Source organism: Blennius ocellaris, assembly GCF_963422515.1.
Source record: "Blennius ocellaris genome assembly, chromosome: 20".
In the NCBI taxonomy this organism is placed as follows: Eukaryota; Metazoa; Chordata; class Actinopteri; order Blenniiformes; family Blenniidae; genus Blennius; species Blennius ocellaris.
The window spans coordinates 12,288,740-12,311,716 of record NC_137669.1 but is presented as its reverse complement, the minus strand read 5'-3'; the positions used below and the strand labels follow the sequence as shown (position 1 = coordinate 12,311,716).

General features: G+C 40.1%; 1 protein-coding gene across 5 annotated transcripts in view; it reads right to left on the bottom strand.

The window, feature by feature from the left end:
- Window positions 1-15,814, bottom strand: part of trps1 (trichorhinophalangeal syndrome I) — a 122,578-nt gene extending 106,764 nt beyond the window's left edge. For 2 of the 5 annotated variants that reach the window (XM_080515990.1, XM_080515995.1), the window contains exon 1: window positions 14,913-15,155. The gene's annotated coding sequence lies outside the window, so the exon portion shown is untranslated. Of the gene's footprint in view, window positions 1-4,370; window positions 4,715-14,912; window positions 15,156-15,481 lie in introns of those variants that run through there. The other 3 variants (XM_080515992.1, XM_080515991.1, XM_080515993.1) reach the window with 3 other exon arrangements.
- Window positions 15,815-22,977: the final 7,163 nt, after the last annotated feature.

The window sequence follows — 22,977 nt, the reverse complement described above, 5'->3', positions numbered from 1 at the left end:
ACACACACACACTACTCAAATACATATTCAATCATTGTTGCCATAGAACACAGAGCCCCAAATTTATCTTTGTTCCCGTCTTTTATTGTTTTCCGATTTGTTATTGCTAATGCCGGTTCAAATGACATGGCGGTCAAACTAATTACGCTTGTTTCTTCCTTGTCTTTCAGTGATTTTCTTTTTTTCCCCTCTTCTGTCCCCAAGAAAATTATTGTCTTTGAAAAGCCTTTTTGATGTGACTTACTGGCTCTATTTTTTTTTTCTTTTTTAGAAGTTATGTAGAAACAGTTTAGCTCCATGTTCCACCAATTAGAGCACAGAGAGCACATTGTTTCGTATTCAACTAAAGCCTTCCATCTGAAATAGATTATTTAGTCAGTTTTGATGTTTGGGTTTTCCAATGCGTCGCTGATCCTACGCAGTGCGAATAAAAATGTATCCTGGATCAATACAAGAAAAGAGACACAGTTTTGCAAGTCGTATAGTCAGCAGTGTAGCTTCACATTTAATCCAATGACGTCCGAAACGTACAAAAAACCCTTTTCATTCATATACTGCATGTTGAATTAATAGGTTCAGCTGGTTTGACTGTCTTTGAATTCCACAAAACATTTTGTGTACAAGTTTAAAAGCATTTACAATAGGGATGCACTGATCCAGGTTTTTTGACTTCCGATCCGATCCCAATACACAAATTTGAACATCTGTCGATACCGATATTATTCTGATACCAGAGCTGTATTGCACCTTCTCCCTGTGCAAGTGTGGGTTTCCCTCTGGTGCTCAAGTTTTCCCCCCACAATCCAAAAACATGCCTTTCAGATTTCTTGGTGAGCCGAATAACATGTAGGTCTGTGTGGTGGTCCGCCTCACTGTGTACGCCCTGCATGGTGACCTGTCCAGGGGGTTTGCACCCTGTGGTGCAGAAAGTCAGGATATGGATGTGTCACATTAATCGAGTTATAATAATATATATCAGTCAAGATGAAACATGTCCTACCAAGGCTGTAGGGGGGGGGGGTTGTGTTGAAATTTATTGATGAACAAGAGAGATGAGGAAAAAAAGTATTTTAGTCTTTTGCAAGAAAATACTTATTTGACATTCTCCAGCAGAAGACAAGTCAGACAAATTGGACCCCCGCTATGATTAGTTGAACAGCAGCTGACGTTAACTGCTGATCATATCAAAACTGCAACACAGAGAATGTCTCACCATTTCTCATGAAGTTTCAAAAAACTATTCATTAAAACACACAATGGAAAGGAAAGTGCAGTCCGAACGAAAAGCCCTCAAATAAAAGATGCTCCAGCCACTGTTTTGACTGTTTTTCATTAGTGTATGTGTTGTAGAAGCCTGATGGCTTTAACCGTCAATATTCAGAAGTTTACGATCAGGGGGAGGCCTGACTCCCACTGGCCTGAGCCCACAGTGACCCGGATGGGAAGAGTTCAAGATTCAACTGCATTAAGTTCTTTGCTTTTAACACAAATCAGCCATAATTGACAACATTGAAGAATTTTTTCCCCCAAAATGGTGAACAATTCCATTTGCAGAATATCACAACTCATTTTAAAGACAACTGTTGGTAGAATAAAATTTTTATTTTATAAATATATCCGTCTCGATACACAATCGGATCTTTTACACAATACCTCTGTTCGTATTTTACTAACAAGACATAAAAATATGAAACTCACAACCTCACTGAGTTTTGAATATGAAGGCAGAGAAAGTGAAACACCACATTGGTGAAGAGACACAATGGAAGCAGACAGCAACACTTTTATTATGCTTGTTATGGGACAAAACGTACCCGTGCAAATCATCAAACAACCCCGACCAACCGGATCTTTAAGCTATTTACAATAAAGCAGAAGGGAGTGGTGTGCCCATTCATGACGACAAGCAACGCCCAAAGATTTTTGCCCTGACACAAACGCACGTGAACGCAAGTGACACGAACACCTTTTCCATCATAAATATGTTCGTCGATGCCTAAATAAACAAAACTCGACGTGGTATTAATGCACGTCTTCCTGCGGGGTGTGAAAATAGGCTTTATATTGGGAGAGATCTGAAGGACGGGGCATGGTTCACAGCAGCCACTTTTGTGTAAATGTGGTCAGTGGTTTTCTGAAAGACATTCTCTTCATCTTTTTCAGACTATTTTAAGCCTTTCTTCCAAAAGTCAGTGGTATAACTGACGCCAAGGCAAAAGAGCCAGATTGACATGCAACAACTTTGAGAGGATACGTCTTTAATTTACATTAAAGTTAAATGTTTACTAAGGTATAGACTAAAGTGTGCATGAGTGGATTAGAGACTGTGAACTAAATGTTTTACTTTTTTTTTTTTATTGCTTATTAGTTATATGTAAGAAAACAAGAGAAGGGAAAATTCTTGTCATTGGTTATCAGACCAACCACAGACAAGTGTGTATCAGTTTTTGCCTCATGGACGGCGTTAATGTCCCTCCTTGATGTACGATAGTAGCAGGAAACCAGGAGCTGCATAAATCAACATGGGACTGTTGATTCTGACCTTGCTCTCCACAGCTAAGGCTCCCATACATCAAAAATAATGGAGAACAAACTGTGCTTCAGTGGTAGTTGTAGGCGTAATGGAAGGAACTAGTAGCTGCATAAATCAACATGTTGATTGTTGACTCTAGCTTCGCTGTCTTCCCTCCCCAAAAAAAATACGGAAAACAAACTGCAGCCCTGCCAGAAATACACACATAGCCAACCTGCATAAGTCTGCCAAATATTTGATTATTTTACACATGCACACGTGTGCGCGTGTGTATGTATGTCATGATTCGGTTTGCCTCTGTCTCTGTAAGCTCAAACATTACGTCAGTCACACACATCCACAGACTAAAACAGGCCAACACACTCTACAACGCAACTTTCTCTTATGTACACAAGCACACGCGCACACAGACACACACTATTTCCACTCCTGGAGAATCGGACGTTTCCTGCAAGCAGCCGGCTCGACAGGAAAAATGTCTGGACAAACTTAAGACACACACAACGGAACATTTTCAACCCACAATGTTGACATTATATTCCTTTCCAGAGCTTTTCTATCTGCACGCTGGCCAAGTGAAGCAGCAACCGCCCCCCTCGCCATCTCTTAAATACTATCGGGAAGCGAAGCCGGGAGGTTTTGGGCCCCCCTCGTGATGTCAACGTGGGGCTGGGCTCCATTCAAAAACTGGACTTTCATCTAAATCCAAATCCAACTATGATCGTGTTATAACAGTGATGCACTGTAGTTTCTTTTATAGCAATGAAAACATTCTTTAATGATCCTGAGTGTCTCAATCAAAGAAACCTGCAGTGCCCAAAAGGCATCAGATTTCCTTTTGATACTATTCTTGTGTCACTCTCTACAACCAAGCTGGTGATTGAACGCTGAAGTAGCTTTGATTTTCCTAGATTGCAGGAAGGTTTGGTTTCCAGTGAGGTAAACTGTTCATTTGTGAAGAGTTAGACAAACAGCCAATCTTTCGTTACAAAGTCAAAGTTTTGATTCTTTCAGAAAAAACGGTCCCTTTTGATTGTAGTTATCAAACTATTCAATCAATTCCGAGTCATCGGAGCAATATAAACAGCCGGAGTACGGCTGTTTCCACCTTAAGGGGAAGAGTTGTCTGGCGGTTTAATTTGGCTTTTGACTGTCAAAGCATGACAAGTCAGTGCACACAGAGCAAGTCAGAGCAGCGGTGAGGTTACGGCTTGAGGTATTGTGCAAAGATTAAATCTGTTCACGGAGACTTTCTCTGACGTTTAAAAAACATCCTGTAAATGACTGTGATATACTGTACTGCTATTCGACACCTTTGCAAGATGACCTCCAGTGAGTTTAAACAACACTGCGGTGATCGGAAGATCGGCGTTTCACTTTTTTTAACCTCGGCTCCTAACTTATCCGCTGAAATGTGTCACTTTTTCACACCACACACTGGATTTTCTACACCTTCTGTTCTAATTTTTCTGTAAAACTGAGCACAGCTGCTTCCTTGAGGATTATTCAGGAGTATGCGTTCAGATTCTTTGCCTTAAAACCTCATATGCAAAGCTTATGAATGTATTTGTCAGCCTATACTGCAATATTACTGTATTACAAGCTGAATAGATCTAAAAAACACCAACAGAAGCATTTGCTTTATCAAACCATATGACACGACTCCAAGAGTAAAAGCTGCTTTGAGAACCTGGCAAGATAAATCCTGTGTTTTCTTGTTTCGCACTATGCACAACTCATCCTGAAGACACAATGATTGTTTGAAAACAGCAAATCCAGTTGCCGCTTTGATTTTATCCATAAAACTGAAGTGTTATATAACAAAAGTGGTACTTACGTCTGGAAAAGGCAAATGAAATGAAGCCTGTATCTCAGAAAGAAACACACCTCACAAAGCTTTGCATAGTGACAATTATGAACTGAAAGAACATGAGGCAGAGGAGGGAGTGACCATCTGAAAGGATTACAAAAGTTGCAGGTCCTGATTTTGCAAACCACCTCCCAAACAGCGTAGTTTGGATGCTAAACAGGCATTTTTATACGGGATACAAAAGTCCATCTGGGCATTTAAGTGACTTAGGCTCGAGTGAGAGAAAGAAAGAGAGCAAAAGGAAGCGAGAAAGGAGAGAGAAGAGAGGGAGATTCTCACAACTTGATGAAATCAGCCGGTAAGGAAAGGGGAGAGGACAACTTGTGTGTGAAGCACTAAAAAGCCCAAAAGCCATGTTTTAGAACAAACGCCATGCCCCCCACTGTGCTATTCCACCCACTGCAACACACACACACACACACACACACACACACACACACACACACACACACACACACACACACACACACACACACACACACACACACACACACACACACACACACACACACACACACACACACACACACACACACACACACACACACACACACACACACACACACACACACACACACACACACACTAAGGCCTGAAGTAAATTTAACTGTCAGCCGTAAAGTTTTCAACCACACCAAGTGATCTCTTGCCCCTTTTCTCGCCCTTGTTTTCTTCCTCCTCCTGTCTATGCAAATGAACTCCCCATCGGTCTCTCAGCTGCCCCTCTGTCCATCCTTTTAAACATCCCTACATCCTTCCATTTCTTTTGTTACTCCATTGTTGTGACACATTAGACATACTTTCCCTGGGCACGCATATCTATCAGAGATTCTTATATCTCCTCCACATTTGAAGGATCTACTTATGAAAAACTTGCTTCATCCAGTCCAACACTGACTAAACACTTTTTATCCTTCTTTTCCCATCTCTTCCATCCGACAGCAACAAAACTGCTCTTCACTCTTCCCTCTTTCTGTCTGTTCTTCCTCGAGCCCAAACCCCCACCTCACCTCCTTTCCACACACACTTCTGACTGTGGGCCTCTGACACCCACCTCTCCGTCTCCCTCCACAAAAGTCTCAAAGACCCCCAGATGTGTGCCCCCTTCATTTCCATTTCAAAAAAAAAAAAAGAACCACGTCCCTCCCTCCCTCCCTCCTTCCGCCATCCATCCATCCAATACATCCACTTCTTCACACACTGCAGAGACACTTATCAGCCAAAGGGCTTTTTTTCTGTTTTGGGCAAAACAAAAACACAATACAATGACAAATATCACTTATCAGACAATTTAAAAGGGACGCATTGGACCAGTAAACACAGTTTTAAAATCAGCGCTTCCAGCAAAACCTCTTTTCAAAATAGGAAAAGTTGAGTATGAGAAAAATGATTTATCCATAGAAAACAACTCCCCTGCTTGTTCACACAGTACAAACCGGTTCTAGACACTAAATAAACACACCTTTCTCCTCACCTTCACAACATGTCCAATTTGGTTTACCTAAAAATAAGTACATACTTTATTAAAGCCACAAATGAAATCTAAGTACACAGAATTACAGCAGCGTTGTCATTTCAGCAACATGGCAGAATGCATTTTCAACAAGAAGCATAAAAGAAAAACTAGAAAGGTAAAATACGACAACATGAAAGCAATCATTAAGAAAAACAAAAAAACTACTGAAAACAAATAATAGAATAAAACAGAATAAAAAGTTTTGGTTTGCTTCACTGAACTGCAACAAGCAGAAAGAGCTTGTAACATAAGAATCAATTCAACTAATAGTAATCCATGGAATGAATCTGAAACACCGTTCTATGATGCATTTGCATGTTTTCCCTCTGCTTGCATGGAGTTTCTCAGTTACTCAAACCCCCCCCCCCACACACACACACAGGCCTAAAACTTGTAGTTGAGGTTCAAATAAATACCCAAATCTCAAGATGCTCAAGGTCTTCCTACTGAAAATAATTTCTTAATATTGTATTTAGCCCTGCTTTCAATGTCCTTTGTGATAATTTCTGCTATTAGCACATTATTCTAAGAAACGACCAACCGAGTTAGTCCAGTGCAGCTTAAAGTACTGAGGGTCTACAAATGTGATTCTATCACCATTCACTGTAGTGTGAAAAAATGCCATCAGGGCAACAGAATCACTGGCACTACACTGCATATGAAGCAGCACTAACGAAATGCACCAGAGAAAATGTTCCACATGAACCTGAGCAGGTTGTGGCGTTCTGCCCAAAGTCAACTGTTTTATTTAAAGTCAGTCTTCTGCATTATTTATAACACACGCACGAAAGTTCTTGCACCAGTACAAGATGGCACACCTTTAAATATGCCTATTAAGCACTCTTTACTGCTGTAAGAGAAGATGAGTCTCGGCTTTTTGAAAGTTTATGTGGTTTGAAGAGAAGCCCTGCGGGCATCAGCTCAAACCGTCTGCAGGGCTGTACCCCCTTAAGCCCAAAGCTACTACTGCAGGGTAATTTTACAGTATCAGAAAAACCAAAACGCGAACCCATCCTGCCGAGAACAGGTGAGACAGCTGGCTACGACTCCCTGCGTTTCACTGGCTCCTTCAAAGTCAACCGAAAATCTCAAACTGGGCCAGTGAAAACGGTGTCATGTCTCCTCACACTTTCTGCAGTTTCCCTTCTGTTTCAAGGCACCGACCCAGGGATAATTAACTTAAATCACAGGCCAGACCAGTCATTCATGAAATAAATTTAATGGTTCCACTCTGAATCTGATTTGTTTTTTGTTTTTTTATCTTTTTACTTTTTGAGATACGAACAGCCGAAGGCAAACATTAGAAAGTCTGCGAAAGCTGGCGTGGCTGGGGCGACTTGCTTCAATGAAAGAAAAAAAAAAAAAAGCCAATGTGCATGTTGGTTGCTTAAATCATAGTTTTAACATGACGGGACGCCATAAAAAGTCTGGTGCTTATAACACACAGGCAGGGAAAACGGTGGAAAAGCTCACTGTGACGGACACATGCATGTACACAGAGGGAGGACAAAGACTACTTTGAAAAGTTACTCAGCCACCAGATGTTTTACCCTGATCCCAGACTACAATACTAATGGGGCTGTACATGCGCGCACGTGTGTGTGTGTGTGTGTGTGTGTGTGTGGGTGTGTGTGTGTGTGTGTGTGTAAGAGAGAGGGGAGGGTCAGCCTAGTGGTCCCAAAAGCCTAAAATAAGTCTGTCACCAACGTTCATACAGTAATACCTCGGCCTTCGACTTTTTGAAATGACACAAATTGCACCAAGTCTCACGCTATACCACACACCGAAATACAAACAGAAAACACTTTCCCACATACGAAAACTGTGATTGTCCTTTTCTTAAGTTGACGGGTTTAATATTGTGAGCGCATGTACAAGCGTTCGCAGCTTCAAGAATTTCTCACATGTGAAAACAGCCATCCATGAAATAAAAGAGGTTATTACCTCACAATAACGCTGTGCAACTGTGGCACGAGCGCCGGGTGAAACGCACAATTGCTCAGAGAAAGTGTGCCACATCAACTCCGAAAGAGAAATATTATTGTGACTGAGAATGATGGTGACAGCAAACAAATGTCAGTGTGTATTTACTCTTAAAACAAAAGTTAAATACGATCTGGATTGTGTGTTTTGACAGTGATTACAGTATGAGCAAGCATACATAAGACTAACAGTCATTTTTGCCATGCACAACAGTAAAAATAAGAGCGGCGGCACTTCAAAATAAGGCAGACAGAGAGAATGCAACAAATTTGTCAGCAAAGGAACCTAAAGTGTGCGTGTGAGTGTGCGTGAGCGGGGTCTCGGTTTGACTGTGCAGACAGTTTACCTCGAGTACAGGAATAAACAATCAGTGAGTCACGACTGCGCAGCAAATGAGTGCGATCCAACCTCAAACAACAACTGATGCGCACTTATCAGGAAAGCACAACTGTCTGGAGGTGGATGTTAACTTGCAAGGCACGCTGAGCAAGATAAAATGTGCACCGATATCGAACAGCAACAAGCGCCTCAACAATGCCGAGCAACCTGGAAACAGATGAAAAACATTAGAAATACTTAAATCATTACCGTGCAAACAGCTCATAACTCAGATTCTGCTTGCCGCAGCTCAAATGAGTGCTGATGCCGTGTAAAATATGACTCTTTTGGCTCTAATCTACAGTGCGCACACAACAAGTTGACAGGAAAACAAATTTTAAACGCTGGAAAGTGGAGCATGATTGATCTGACAATTTCCTCTGAAACAAGTGGAGGTGCCATTTTTTTTTTCCTCTACCTGCATACAATCAAAAAGATTTCTTTCATTTGGAATCAGTTGAATACATTCTCACTTTGAAGAGAGACAACTTTTACCCAAGAAGTTTACTCGATTTAATACAAAAAAAAAAAGAAAGAAAGAAAAAGAAGAACGATGACACTTCTACTTGTGAAAAGTCTCGCTGAATTAGGCATACAGCACTTGAGGGAAATGCTTTCGGTCCTCTCTCCATCTGTGTGTTGCGCAGCCTTCGACACAAAGAGGCTTGCAACATAAATTACATTCAAATTCATGCCACTTTATGCCACACAGTCACATTTTCCGTAGTTAATTTGCACTGTCTGTCTACTCGGTGCTGCGTGAATACTGTAAGAAATCACAGGCGGAGCCGGGAACACTTTATAATACAGTATAGAATCATGAGTTTTAACCCAGTCCTACAGGCCTGCACTGTTTATTTGGTTACTACAAATGCTATGAGTGTATACATTTTTGCAACTGCACATGCACTTCAATTCAAACCACAGGCATTTGAGTGTGCATGTATGCATTTGGAAACTTGCAAGCGAAAGTCTCGCATTCAAGAAAAACGCCAAACCGAGTCAAATACAATGTTTATCAATTAATCTCCTTGTAATTACTCGTCTGAAAAACGAAAAAGCCCACCTTGTATTTCTTTTTACACATTAATTAAGAATGTTAGAACTCATCTGAAATGAGAGGGTGCGCAGAAAGTTTCTCTGTAAACGTAAATATATCCTGTCATCCTTATCTCCGCGTCGACTTTGAATGATTGGGAAGAAGTCGCACACTGACAGGTACACACTCCGAAATCAAACGAAAAACAGAAACTCGGGCAAAACCAAATCCGAGACGTCCGTCTGCTCTGACAGATTATTTTGCTCTCGACCAGTTGTTTTTGTTTCCACTCTGCATCAGCTGTAAATGAAGGGAGAAATATAAAGAGATAAGTATACCTCTGTGCAGCACTGATGTGACAGGTAAAAATGGATTGTGAGCAAGAAAGACAAAAAAAAAGGGTGAACACAACTCAGCTCAATTACAAATCGGACTCAATTTGAATGTTTTTTTTTTTTTTAAGTGAATTTGTTTTCCCCCAACAAATATTGTGATAAACTGACTTTACCTTCACTTCACTATGCCATTTTGAAATGTTTACTGACTATTAATGCAGAAAACCTCACACAAGGAGGCCAGTGGGTGACATAAATACAACTTTGCAGAGTCTATTGGCTTATGTTCTCAGTGTTCTCTCGTCTTACAAAAAACAATAAGTACAAACAAACAGCCGAGAATTCAAAATCTCTGACGCAGTCATTTATAGCACATGAAAGTCTGCTGAAGTCACACAAATCTGACCGGACTTCCAGGAAAAGTACATTCTCTCTACACTCTTTTTCCAAACGACATACAGTCTTCAGCTTTCGAGCTCTTTTGTCTTCTTTCCTTTGCAAAATCCTTTAAATCTGGGAGATTACCTGTCACATAACCTGCAGAAAGTTGGAGGCTGAAGCCGAGAAGTTGAGCTCGATGGCTGCGGGATTGAGGCATGAAGTCGAAACCCGAAGCGCACTGAACAAAGCGCCGCGTAGTGAAAAAATGTGATTTGACCACAGCGCTGCTGCGTGGAACGGCAGGTTGTCAACTCGCGATGGAGCAAAGCACTTAATTGAAATTGGAGGAAATCATCCACAGTCTTTCACACAAGGTCGAAACTCACATGAGCCGTGATTGATAACGCAAGGTGTGTGTGTTGGAGACGCGTCAGTGTGATGAGGATGAGGCTCAAACTCGGAGCACAACACATTAAAATAAAAACCTACAGGTTTCACTGGCAAACTCACAAAGCTGTTGAATCAGTTTTCTATTATAAAATACAGAATGTGCACAAAAGTAATTATTTGGGTTTTTTTCCCCCCAACTGATCCTCAAACACTGCTATCGAAGTAGCAGGTTGTGCTTTCAGGGTTTGACTATTACAAATATTTGGGGAATAAGAGAATGTTTTATAACCATGAAGCTATTCATCTGCTGTGTCACCACCTTCAATGGGTTTAAATTCACCCAACCACCACTTTATCAGCCTTCACTGTATCGTGACAGGAGGATTTTAACTCCCTCAGATCAAAAGTGGGGAAAATCATCCCATATTTAGGATTTGTACGTCTCAAAAACTTTTCTTTTTTTTTTTTTTTTTTTTTAAAGAAGGCGAAAAAGAATCATTTCACCCTAAACTAAGACCATGTGCTCGTTATCTGAAGCAGGCCATCTAAAAGACAGACTTAAAAGTCGAAAAATAGACCAAAGACATTAGAGACAAACCCAAGCCTAAACAAGACTGTGCTAACCACAGACAGAGTGGGGATGACATTTTGGGCATTTAGCAGACACTCTTTTCCAGACTGACTTCCAGTAAATGCAATAGGAGAATAAGCTCACGTCCCTGAATCGCCCAGCATTACAAGCAGCGAGTATAACGCAATGAAAACCCCAAAACAATATGCCTGGACAGTAAAATCACTTGAAAAAAACAACAAAAAAACAATTGTGCCCTTGGGATATGAGCAAAACCGAAGACTGGGTATTAACAAGTAGTGCAAGCTACAGAACTATAAGCCAGGACAGCCAGAAGCTTTGCAAAAAAAAAAAGGTTTTTATTCTTTAAATAATCTGGCCATGACAAATGGATGTTTTCCTTTATCTGAACTGCAGCCACGGGTTGAAATGAATCACGGCTGATTGCTCTAATAGATGTTATCTTATCCTGCTTATTGGAAACAGTGCGAGCGAGAACAGATCACCATTACAAATAAATGAGAATAGGAATCAGAAATAAATAGATGTGTGTGCACACGTTAAGAAAAAAGGTCCTGTTAAACAAGTTTAAATGCAGACTTTAGCAGCACGGGAGCTGAATGGTGCCGTGTGGAGACGTTCAGCATCAGCTGTGAACACTTATGATGAATTGTTTGAGCGAGGCTTTCCTATACGTCCAATTATCCCGACACATCAAAATACACAAGAGCAAAGGGCTAAAGAACTCAAACTCATCCTTGAATAAAAGTCTGTTTGGAAATCAATGCCACTTTAGTAATTCAAAGAGAAACCAACAAGGACTTCTCCGACAAATTTATTCAGAATAAGAGCCCCAGATGAGCTCGAATTTGAAGGTTGTTCTTTTTTTGTTGTTTTTGTTTAGTTTTGTTTTAACACAAAACATGTTTGTAGCAGAGCAAGACATGGTGAAGTCAGTCAATCACTTTTCATTAGTGCAAAACTAAACAGGCCACGATGCTCTAAGGAAGAACACATGTCTGTTTGGACTAAGAAAGAGATAACCGAGAGGAAGTTTGCTGATCTCAAGTAATGTGTTTCACCTCACCCGAAACTTCTGCTGCAGCACGGAGAATGGGCGAAAGCTCTTTGGTCAAAGTTTCAGAAACTTGCACAAACCCAAGAACATTTTATCCCCCCTGTTTTGCCTCTAATTTAAGCAAGATTATTGAGTTTACCGTGTAAAATTCACAGTCCCGTCAGGTTCGCACAACCTCTTTAAGTCCTGACGAATCACGGCAGCAGAATCAATCACACTGTCTACCAGTGGAATAACTGCTATTTTCTCCCCAAAAGCCTGGCTGAGGAGCTTTAAGTCTCCCTTTACAATCCGCCTCGAGATGGCCTTTCTCCCTGGCAGTGCAGCGCCGCTTTGAAACGACCAAAGACAAATGCATGGCAGCCCACAAAATCACTACAGTTGTTCCTCATGTCTTACAGAACATCAAACCATCAATAAAACACAGGAGATACATTCCAGCTAGTTGAACAGGACATTTCTGACTTCCCTCACTCCATGTGTTCCCTCTCTCTCTCTCTCTCCCCCTCTCTCTCCTACAGTTTTTCTCTCTCGCTCTCCCAAAACTTTCTCTCCTCCACCACAGAGACTTCACATATTGCGGCCATATGAGTAAGCCATGGCTGACTCTATAGTGCGCACACATACACACACAGACACACACACACAAGCAGGGAAAAAGTGCTGTGCTGTCTCCCACTCCGTCTCACACACACACATACGGGAATAAGTTTTACAAGCAGAGGTTCACTTTAGGAAGTTGTCAACTGTTTTGACGTTTAATAGCAGCTACGAACAAGGCTGTAAGATATAATAATATCCAGTGTTGGGGAAAGTGGAAAATTTTAGACGAAAAAAAAAAACAAAGTTATGAAGTGAGATTGATACACTTGCGGATCGAGTGTTTTTTTTACCAAATTTATAGAACATTGTTAAAAGTTGTTAAAAGTATGAGGGCTATCGTTAGATTTTTTTTTTTTTTTTTTGGTGGGGTGTTGTAAAGAGTGACGACATCCATGGCTGAAATACGTGAAGCAAAACTTTAAGTACACAAAACTGAAGAGCAGAGCAAAACAAATTAAAGGAAAAGTCTTCATAGAAGTGATAAGTTAATTTCCTATTTAAAAAAATACAAAAATAAAATCACATTGAATTGTGGTGGAAGATGCTATGACCAAGCTGCTGATGAGACGGTGTCCATACGAAGATACAAAAAACTCATAATTTGTGGAACTATTAGGAAATGTGTCACTATTACGCACGCAAAGCACTAAAAAGCAGATGTGAAAATACAGTTTACACAGAAGGAGCTCAGGGGATCACACTAAAAAAAAAAAAAAAACAATAAAACTGTACATTTTAGAACTTCAGTAATTTGTAGCCTTTTGTACAAAAGTATTTAAGGTGCCGTAACACTCAATAAACACATTGTTGTCCATGTTCCGAGTAAAATAATCTTCAAAGACTCTATAAAGAGTTCAGGACTAAATTAATATGAGCAAACCTAAAAAGCTTCAGACATGTGTATTTTTCCTGAAGCGATCCCCACAGTTTTATGAGCCCAACAGAAGCATCCGCACAACTTTTCCCCTGTGATGTGGCCGAGAAGACAACCAAACTCATGAGCAGGGGGTGGAAGCTCAAACTTTTAGACCAGAAAGTGTTCAAGGATATTTAAACACCCGAACAAGGCACAGGATTTAAAATTACATTCTTATTTTTTTAGCCAGGAGGCTACAGATGTAGACAGACATTCTTTATATTTAAAACACTGTCGGGCAAGGTTGAAACTAGTCAAGGTTATCCAGTGAATAAATAAATAATTACTTACTTAATAGAAAAAAAGTAAAAGTTCAAGGAAATGCAAGAGAAGTGTGAGGTCGTGGCGAGATCTCTCAGGCCTGCTTTGCTTCTTAAAAAAAAAAAAAAAAAAGACTTGCTGAGGTTATCTGCTGAATAAAAGTCGGTCCACACATTAGCAGGAGAGGGTGGTGGTGGGTGGTGGTGGTGGAGGTGGGGGTGCAGAATTGGAGAGATCTGGTGGAGGACTGTGTAAAAAGCTTCCTTGCAGTGTGTGCCTCATTGTGCTGGCTTCACATACTCTGCTCTCCCCACAGAGTTGTCATGCCTACCCAGCTCCCTTATCTCAAAGGAACATCACAGCTCCTAACAGAGGGAGGGGAAACTTTTTCAAAGTTGAGTGGAAATGCAACTCAGGCTTCCCGGCATCACTCACCAAACAACAACAAAAACAGCATCATCATCATCATCATCAACAAATTGATAGATAAATAGATCAATAAACAGTGGCTGATCTAATAAAGTTGATAAGAGAGGATGTTTGGAGGGGAGGAGTGGCGGTGTGTGTGTGTGTGTGTGTCTGTGGAACAGAGAGAGGGGGGTTCACATCCACCATGCGCTTGCAAACAATGAAAGAGGTGCAAAAAACAGCGCCACATCGCCAGTAAAGCATCAGATAAACACAATGTCTTTGATCTGGACTACTTTCAGCTCAATAAACTTCCATCTGCCGGCTTGTGTCCATCCCCAAGCCTCTTTTCTGTCTCCCCTCGCGTGCGATGTGCGTCACTCCGAGAAATCTGAACTTGAGTATCAAGTTCTGCAGTCAAGATTAGTGATGAGAAGAGCCAAGATTTAAAAAAAAAAAAGAAAAAAGTTATCAATGAAAATCACTGGAAAGTATCACATGGTGGGTTACACAAGCGATACAATGTAGCCAGAGCAGAGTCACCGGCTTCACGCAAAAAAAAAAAAGAAAAGAAAATCAATCAGGATGCTATCTGATCATACACCGTAAGAAGAGGAGGAAGCCAAACTTTAAGAAGAGAAATCACAAACCTACTTGAGGCGGCTAAGTCACTCCGCGCTGGTTGTTTTCTCCCAACTCAGTGTGAAATCAAAGCGCTGGTCGTTTCCCCCCCGGCAGCCCCCAATTTGTATTAGTGTTGCGTTTGGGGTGTCCCAAGCTAAATGTGAATTGCCATGCTGCTCTTTTCCTTTTTTTTCCTCCTTCCTCTCTTTCCTCTTGTCTCATTCCTCCCTCTCATTCAGCGGATCCTCTCTTTCCCTCACCGCCGCCGCCGCTCGGGCCGTCAGTTACATAAGACGCAAAGCGACTGCTGTCCGTCGTAAAACTCCTCGCCGCGGCGAACAACACGGCGAAATGTCTCTGCCTCCACAATCCCACCACTTCCTCCCTCAACACGAACAAATATCATCCCCACACTCGGTCCCACGGCATGCATCTCACCGTCCGCCACTCCAGCCACGCATCGCCGCTGCATTTATTAATATTATGATGATGATTAGTATTTATTTTAACGATGCCTCTGCACCAAGTAGCAGGAGAGGATCGAGGCTGTGTTGCGTTCAGTTGCGTTCAGTGTGTTTCTGCTGCTGCTGCTTACCTGTTGATCAAAATGTGCCTGTTTTCGCTCTTTCAGCAGCCTGTTAAGATGGTGGCTGGCTGCCTGGCTGCTTCGTCTCTTTGTGGGCTTTTTGTTTGTTGATGATGTCGGACGGGGTGACTGTGTCTTGGCTGTCTCTTTTTTTTTCCTCCTCTCTTTGGTCTGAGAGGGAAAGAGAGATAGTTAAAGCTGATGGCGACTGATCAGTGACTGCGTTTGGCTCAGCTGGTGCGGCATCCCCCTGGTATTTATATCTATATTCATGCTTGTTGTCTCTGTTAATGGATTTATTTTTTTATTTTTTATTTTTTTTTGGTGGTGTTATGGTTTGCTGTGACAGGACCTCTGTGTCTGTCTGTAGGCTGAGGGCATTACGTCAGAGGAGGAAGACACAGCAGCTCTATTAATATCAAGAAGCCACCCGAAGACTCTTAAAGAGACACACACACCGAGTCTCACTCATTACTGAACCAAATCTAACGCAACCTACAGCTCTGACTCTTAAAGAGACACACACTGAAGTGTCACTCATTTACACAATAACAAACGACAACATTTTATTTGTGCTACAAGAAATACTGAATCAAATCGGCCTCCAATACAACCAACAACTCTGACCATCAATAGCCGTCTTTTTTTCTATTGCAAAACTCCAATTTTGTAAGGTAACAATTGCATAACTCTGCCAACCAGCAACCAATAATGTCTGATAACGGGGAAAACATGACAATTTTACATGCCATAAAACCAATATTATGAGTAGTTTTCAGTTCATTCAGGCTTTCCCAGTGACACCCTGAGGACCGGTCAAGCAAAGGTAAAGGGTCACATATGGCCCACTGAGTTTTATGATGCCCAGTTTGTTCTAACACATTCAACAACTCTGACTCTTAAAGGAACATACACCAAACCAAATCTGCCTCTAACATAGCAGTGGTAAACATAAGTCATTGTGGGCCAAAACCAGTCCACCAAACCAGCAAGCAAATTGTACACATTTCAAAGAAAACTTTAAAGTTTAAACTTGAAGGTTATTATGATACCATATTACGTTCTGGCCCACTCAAATAAAATGATAGGCTGTATGGAGCCTATCATATTCCTTTATGACACCCAACCCCTCACAACCATCAATGGCCCATCAATGGCCCAACTCTTGGTGTGAGTTACACACACACCAAGGAACAAGCAGTAACATAATAATGGCCAATAATGTCATATAATTGTAGAAATATTTTCACAACTATGCTTGAGAGTGTGTTGCATTGTACTATCATGTCAACCATACATATTTCTAAAAGCAAACTGCACATTTTTATTATTGTTGTTACATGTTTCTTTTGTTGTTACATAAATAAAGCGTGAATATATGTATTATTATTATTATTATTATTATTATTATTATTATTATTATTATCATCATCAACATCATAATTTGGGGGCAATTTAATGCTGTTCAACATATTTTTTTTAAGATAAAATAAAACTTTAAACAGTTTTGAATCATCTACTTTTAGGATGATAAACATTTCAGGTTCCCAGCTGCACTGCATTTGCATCAATGGTCTCTGAGTCTTTAATGAGTTACACACCTGCAACAGCCTGACATTTACTCACTGGCTGCCGCTTCTTCCAAGATGATATTTTTTGGAAGCCGGGATCAGCCCAACAGTTCAGTCCCTTTATTTAAATTTCCTGGAAATGATGACATGATGTGGATTAATTTGGCGGCAGCCCATGTTGATCAAAAGCTTGGTATTACCTGTAACAGCTGTTTCTGCTGTGATCCTTTTACCCCTGCTAGCCTTATATATAGACGATAGAGATTTGTGGATCACTTAGTTTTTACAGCTAGATATTTGTTAAGCAACTAGTGTTGCAGCAACATGTTAAATTATTGCAAGACACGGATTCATTACTGCTGTCCACAGATTTCAAATGTCATGAAACTGGTTAAAATCTTAAATCATATAACAATTCACTTTTATGATTATTGAATTTAAAATAGTAACAGTACAATTGAATATACATTATAGTAATTTAAACAGGGAATTATGATTAAATGTTTTCATTGCTAATTTAAGAGAGAAGAGATAATAATATTGATTTAAATTAATAACAAACTTGAATACACTTGGGGATTAAATCAAGCAAAAAAAAAAACTTCCACTTTCACCTGCGTTTCAGTTTTCAGTTGGACAAGTCAAGTTAAACTCTCCTCCCGGGCCCAAACTGGCATCTCAAATTAAAACCTTGGGCTACAGAAAGTTACAGTATAATTTTAGTTGATCTGCACCTAATTTGATTTGGTCTCCGACTACACTGCGATATCAGAGGTCCATACATATTAATAACTTTTATCTACTGCTACCTATTTTGCTAGAGGGCAAATGAAACATGGGTCAGCATGTTCAAAATCATTAAATGAATGTATAATATGATCGTTTACCTGGCCATGGCCCTCGAGTGCATCTGCTGTGGAGCTCAATCGAAGACAGAGGGTTTCATCAACATCAGCCTCTGTATCTTGGAATATGACTCTTTGAGTTATATTGTTTGTGGTCACATGGAAACAAGGTAACTTAAAGACAGTATAGCAATGACGTTAAAATTGTTATTGTGGTGTTGACACTGATTCACGTACAAAATATTTTGTTGGGGAATAATTATAATCCATTTATAATTGCACTTGATGGCTCATTCGGGCAGGTATTGGCCAAGTTTCTCAGCATCACCTCAGTTTTCTCCCACTGTTGCCCCAAGGGAAGAAAAGGGCTGTGAACTTTTTTAGTTACTTTTTCAAACGCTGCCCTTCACAAGCCAAAGGTAAGGATTTTTTGCTAACAAAAGCAATACTGCAGCCTCTAGGCATACACACTGCTGGATCCAACACCTCCCAGATGGTGCAGGCTTTGAATGGACCACAGAGGAAGACAAGAAAAAAAAAAGTCACATTGAAAGAATACACCTGCCACCTGCTGTAAGTCTTCAACATGCAGTCCTCATCTCACCCGGTCACCACCTTAAGCCTCAGTTATAGTACTCCTGCTATACAAATACTAATATTACTACGACGACAACTTGAAATTCTCTTCAAAATGATAGCAATTGGATACTGTACAATAAGTCTATCAAGAAATAACAGTCAATGAATAGATAAAACATACATGACAGCGACACATAGGGAAGCACAATAACAATAACACACACATTCACATGTTCAGACATGTGTTGTTACAGGTTGAGCCAAAATCAATATTTTTATACTGTTGAAGCCAAAGAAAACAGGGAAAACACGCAAACTGATACAACCATGCTTGAAAAGATTGTGCATACACAGGGAATTAATAATATAAAGTATTGTGCAACAATCCTTTTCTGATGGCACTGTTTCAATATTTAAGGGGGGAAAAAATGCCATCGCTAAGCTAGAATTTTTTTTCTTAATGTGCAATACTTGTTTAGTCCACTATATTTGACTTTTATAGTTGAGGCTTTCAACACTTGTATAATATTTACTGTGTCATCTGGTACTATTTCTGGAGTTCAAGGACGTATTTCTTAAAATATTGGATTAAACTTTTGTTGGATATGAACATTAAGCTTAAAGTTAATTGATTGTCAGTATCATTATTCAATCCAGTGGTTTGGGTATTTTGGCATTAGAGTCAAGTGTATTGTGGTGAGATGCTGTCAAAATTTCTACTGCAATCCCCAACTGTCAAACAAATCTTAAAATTTGATGAAAACTTAGTAATTATCCTAAAGTAAAGTTTGAATATGGATAGGTGAAAGTTAATGAAATTACATTTTTAAACATTTATAAGTTTCATCTTCGCAAACACTGGAGTGCAGGACGGGAATTTTTTCTGAGTCGATACTTCACCACAGGAAGAACAGGAGCCACCTGAAGTTGCCACGTGAAAAAACGCCCAAATGTCAGGGAAGATGATGTTCAGTATTCACAGCAGCAATAAAAAAAAACAATACTGCATATATTTTCTAACACCAAGGTCAACGGAAAAGAAAATCGGTTGACTTCACTGTCTGTAAGATAAATAAATAAAGTCCTCTGCAGCCTTAAATCAATGCGATTTTCATCATCATTGCCAAGTTTTTGGGCTGGCTGCACTTAATCAGAGAATACAAAGAGGGCCATGAATAGGTGTGTATATACATAAACAACAAACCATATCCCAGTGATCAGCAGTATGCATAATCCCTGTGAGAAGAAGAGCTTTGCAGTCAGCATATATCAAAAAACTGCATTTTCTCATCCCACAACTGTTTATTTAACACTGTGATCGACTGTTTTATTGAGCTTATGTACAAAACCTACACATTCAAAGTGAGAGATGACTAGAAAAATATGTTTTTACAAACAGCAGAGAAGTATTGATTGTTATTTTCTGTCACAGTAAGTTGTAGTTTTCAAAGCATCTCAACAAACAATGCATTGATAGAGTGGGTTCGTTATGTAATGTTGATAACTGACCAAAACAAAAGAAAGCATTCAAAAGTCAGCTTTGCATTATAAGAGGAAACCAACATGAAAACACCAACAGCATGATATCGTTTGATAAGTTTCTAAAAAGTAGCCCTTGAAGATGGTCACTAATATAAAAACAACTTGCCCTTGCAAGTTCCTCACAATAAAAACAACAAGATACTTGGGAAAAATGCTAATTTTGACTATTGATTTTATTTAGGACTACATTACAACACTGTTCATCTTGGGACTTTTTTCACGGAAACATTGTGGACAGAAACCTCAATTATTGTAATTGGGTTATTGATTTCATATTGGCTATTAGTTACTAGCACTTTACTACCAAAACTATTGGCAACAAATCATGCATTTTGATATTATTCCCAACACTGCGAACACTGTTCATTGTCTGGAGGCAGTTTGCAGATTTCTTTCCCGTTGATCGTTGTGGCTCAGTGACAACATCTTGTTGACGATTTCGACAAAATAGTCCCTCCAGGTACTTTTCATCTGTTGACTATTTGGAGTGGGTTTTCAAAATGTCTTTCTTTTTTTTTTTTTTTGATGTTTGGCTTTTTGCTTTCATTTGAAAATGCTATGCTTTTTAACTCCAGGGGAGAGTGGAAAAGGAGGAGTTGTGAGGTTGGTCTCACAAATGGTCAGAACTGTAGACTATTGAGTCACTGGAGTGACCCACCCTACTCTTTATATTTTCCACATTAGACTGGATTTGTTGTCAAACGTACAACTTGCTCATATTCCTGTGTGCCAAAGCAAATTCTTTTTTCCCCCAAAATATCAAAACATATTCATATCCTTGACTCTCACATTTCTACCGGCAAAAAAACATTATTTGTTGGAGGTATTATTATTTCTGACAATAGTATTTCTTTATTCTCCACCCTTGACAACAGAAAACAGCAAGCACAGTAGTGATTAATAAACACATTTAGGAAAACACTGAATTAATATCCAATGAATTGTCTTCTATATTAAGAAGGAATTTAAATTCCAGAAATAATAATTTCTGAATAAATCAATTAACAGTTATGCCATACGGTTATTTCCAGATTGAAATAAAAAGAAAAAACATAATGAGAAAAATTCTTCCTTGCAGCAACAAACAGAGGGACAGTAGAGCCAAGCTATCAGCCGAAACAACTGTCAACCAGACAGCAACTTTTACCATCCTTTCCCCCAAGTGAGATTCACTTTCATGTTCAACTCTTGCCAAGTGTTTTATCTGTGAGCTGGGTTGGACCCATAGAGGCTGAACAAATAGATGCCTATTCCCTGTGGTCGTCCAGCCAAGAGACTGTAACCAGGGTCATAACCACAACCAGTATTATCAGTGGAAGGAATGAGCCAAAACCGTGGGTACCATTTCACTGTAATTGTTCCTTATCACCACAGCAATAGAAGGCATTATGTGTTTTCTTCATTCCACTAGGATGAACTCAGCCTGCTTAGGGAAAGAATATGTGACGGAAAATCTAAAATCTTTAACGTTGCGACAGATCCAGCCATTGAGTGAGCAAGTAAGCCAGACAGCGAGAATAAGCTGAGGGGCTATCACATCACTCGTTGTCGTCTTTGACGTGTTTGACCTTCTATCAAAGATACAAGAAGATCTCTATCTTGTTAACTGACATTCACAGAAGGAGGCTCCTTCTGATGAGATTACATCAGTGGAAAATACAAAACCTGGGCTGCAGTTGGCACAGTGGAGTAGCGTAAAGCACTCTCACCTCAAAGTCAGAGGGCTCCAGTACAATTTTGGGTGAGCAAGTTAATCTTGGTGCAAAACAACAATCACAAATGAAACATAACCTTTCATCCAACTTTTGTGGGAATTTACTTCACATTAAAAAGAACAAACCCTTATTACTCAACACACTGATCAAATTATCCTCTGAATAGTATTCATGTTTGTGGGTTGTCTGGTTGAGGGTAATGAACGCAATTATCGACAGCGGGAAGCAAATGCGTGTGATGTATCTAAATTGTTTTTGTCTGAATCTGACAAAACAACATATTGTGGAAATGATGGACTTCAAGAAACAGAGAGAACCAAATCAACAGACTTTTGATGAGTGTGATTTATAGTGTGATATATAATGGGGGATAAAACCCTCAATTGCTTCATTGTGGCAGTGCACTGCTCCTATTATGGATAGTTAGGATAATCAATGAATTAGCAGCATTTTAACCAAACTCAACTTGGATAATGTTGGCATGGGCTGCAGTTGTTTCTTCCAAAGAGTCTCTTTCTCCATTATCCAAGCATGTCAGAGCTGTATTTAGACCCGTAGATAATCCAGCAAGGGAAACCCTTTGCTGGGCCTTTGGGACTGTACTGTGACCCGGGGATGAAGATGCACGGGTCACTGATCAGATGTCAGCATCAGTGAAACTTGACTGAACTACTCAAGTTCAATTGTCTACAAAAATATGTTCAAACCAGAGGACTGAGCAGGAAACACACATTTTCATCCAGATCCTGGCTTTCTGTGCCCAAACATTGTGTACCCTAACTAGGAAAGAAAAATGCCATCACAAGTCAGTGACGCTGAACCATTTCTGGCTTTCTGGGCTTTAGAAACTGCTCTGGTTGCCTAATCCTAACCAGTGCTGAAATCCCTGTCAGATACGAGTATTGAGATGCTTTGCAACAGCTTAGAAGGCTTTTTCTCTCACTGAGCTATGGCCCACATTGACTGCACGCATTTTGCAGCAAAACAGACAACAATTAGGTCTGGTTTTACACCAAAACCCCCCCTGAAGAGTGGACAAGACATTGTTTTTATCACTGTGTTCATCACTTTATGAGCCAATTAAACATATCTCAAACTCCTTCTGGACAGAGGTATGGCTGGAAATTCAGATTTCTTTTACTGACTAACACTGTGGTAATGACTCTGGGACGAGCAGATTGTGTGATCTTGCCGGTGCTGTGATGGTATGCATGTGCTTTTAGGGCAGATCTGGAGCTGCAGTGTGACATTGC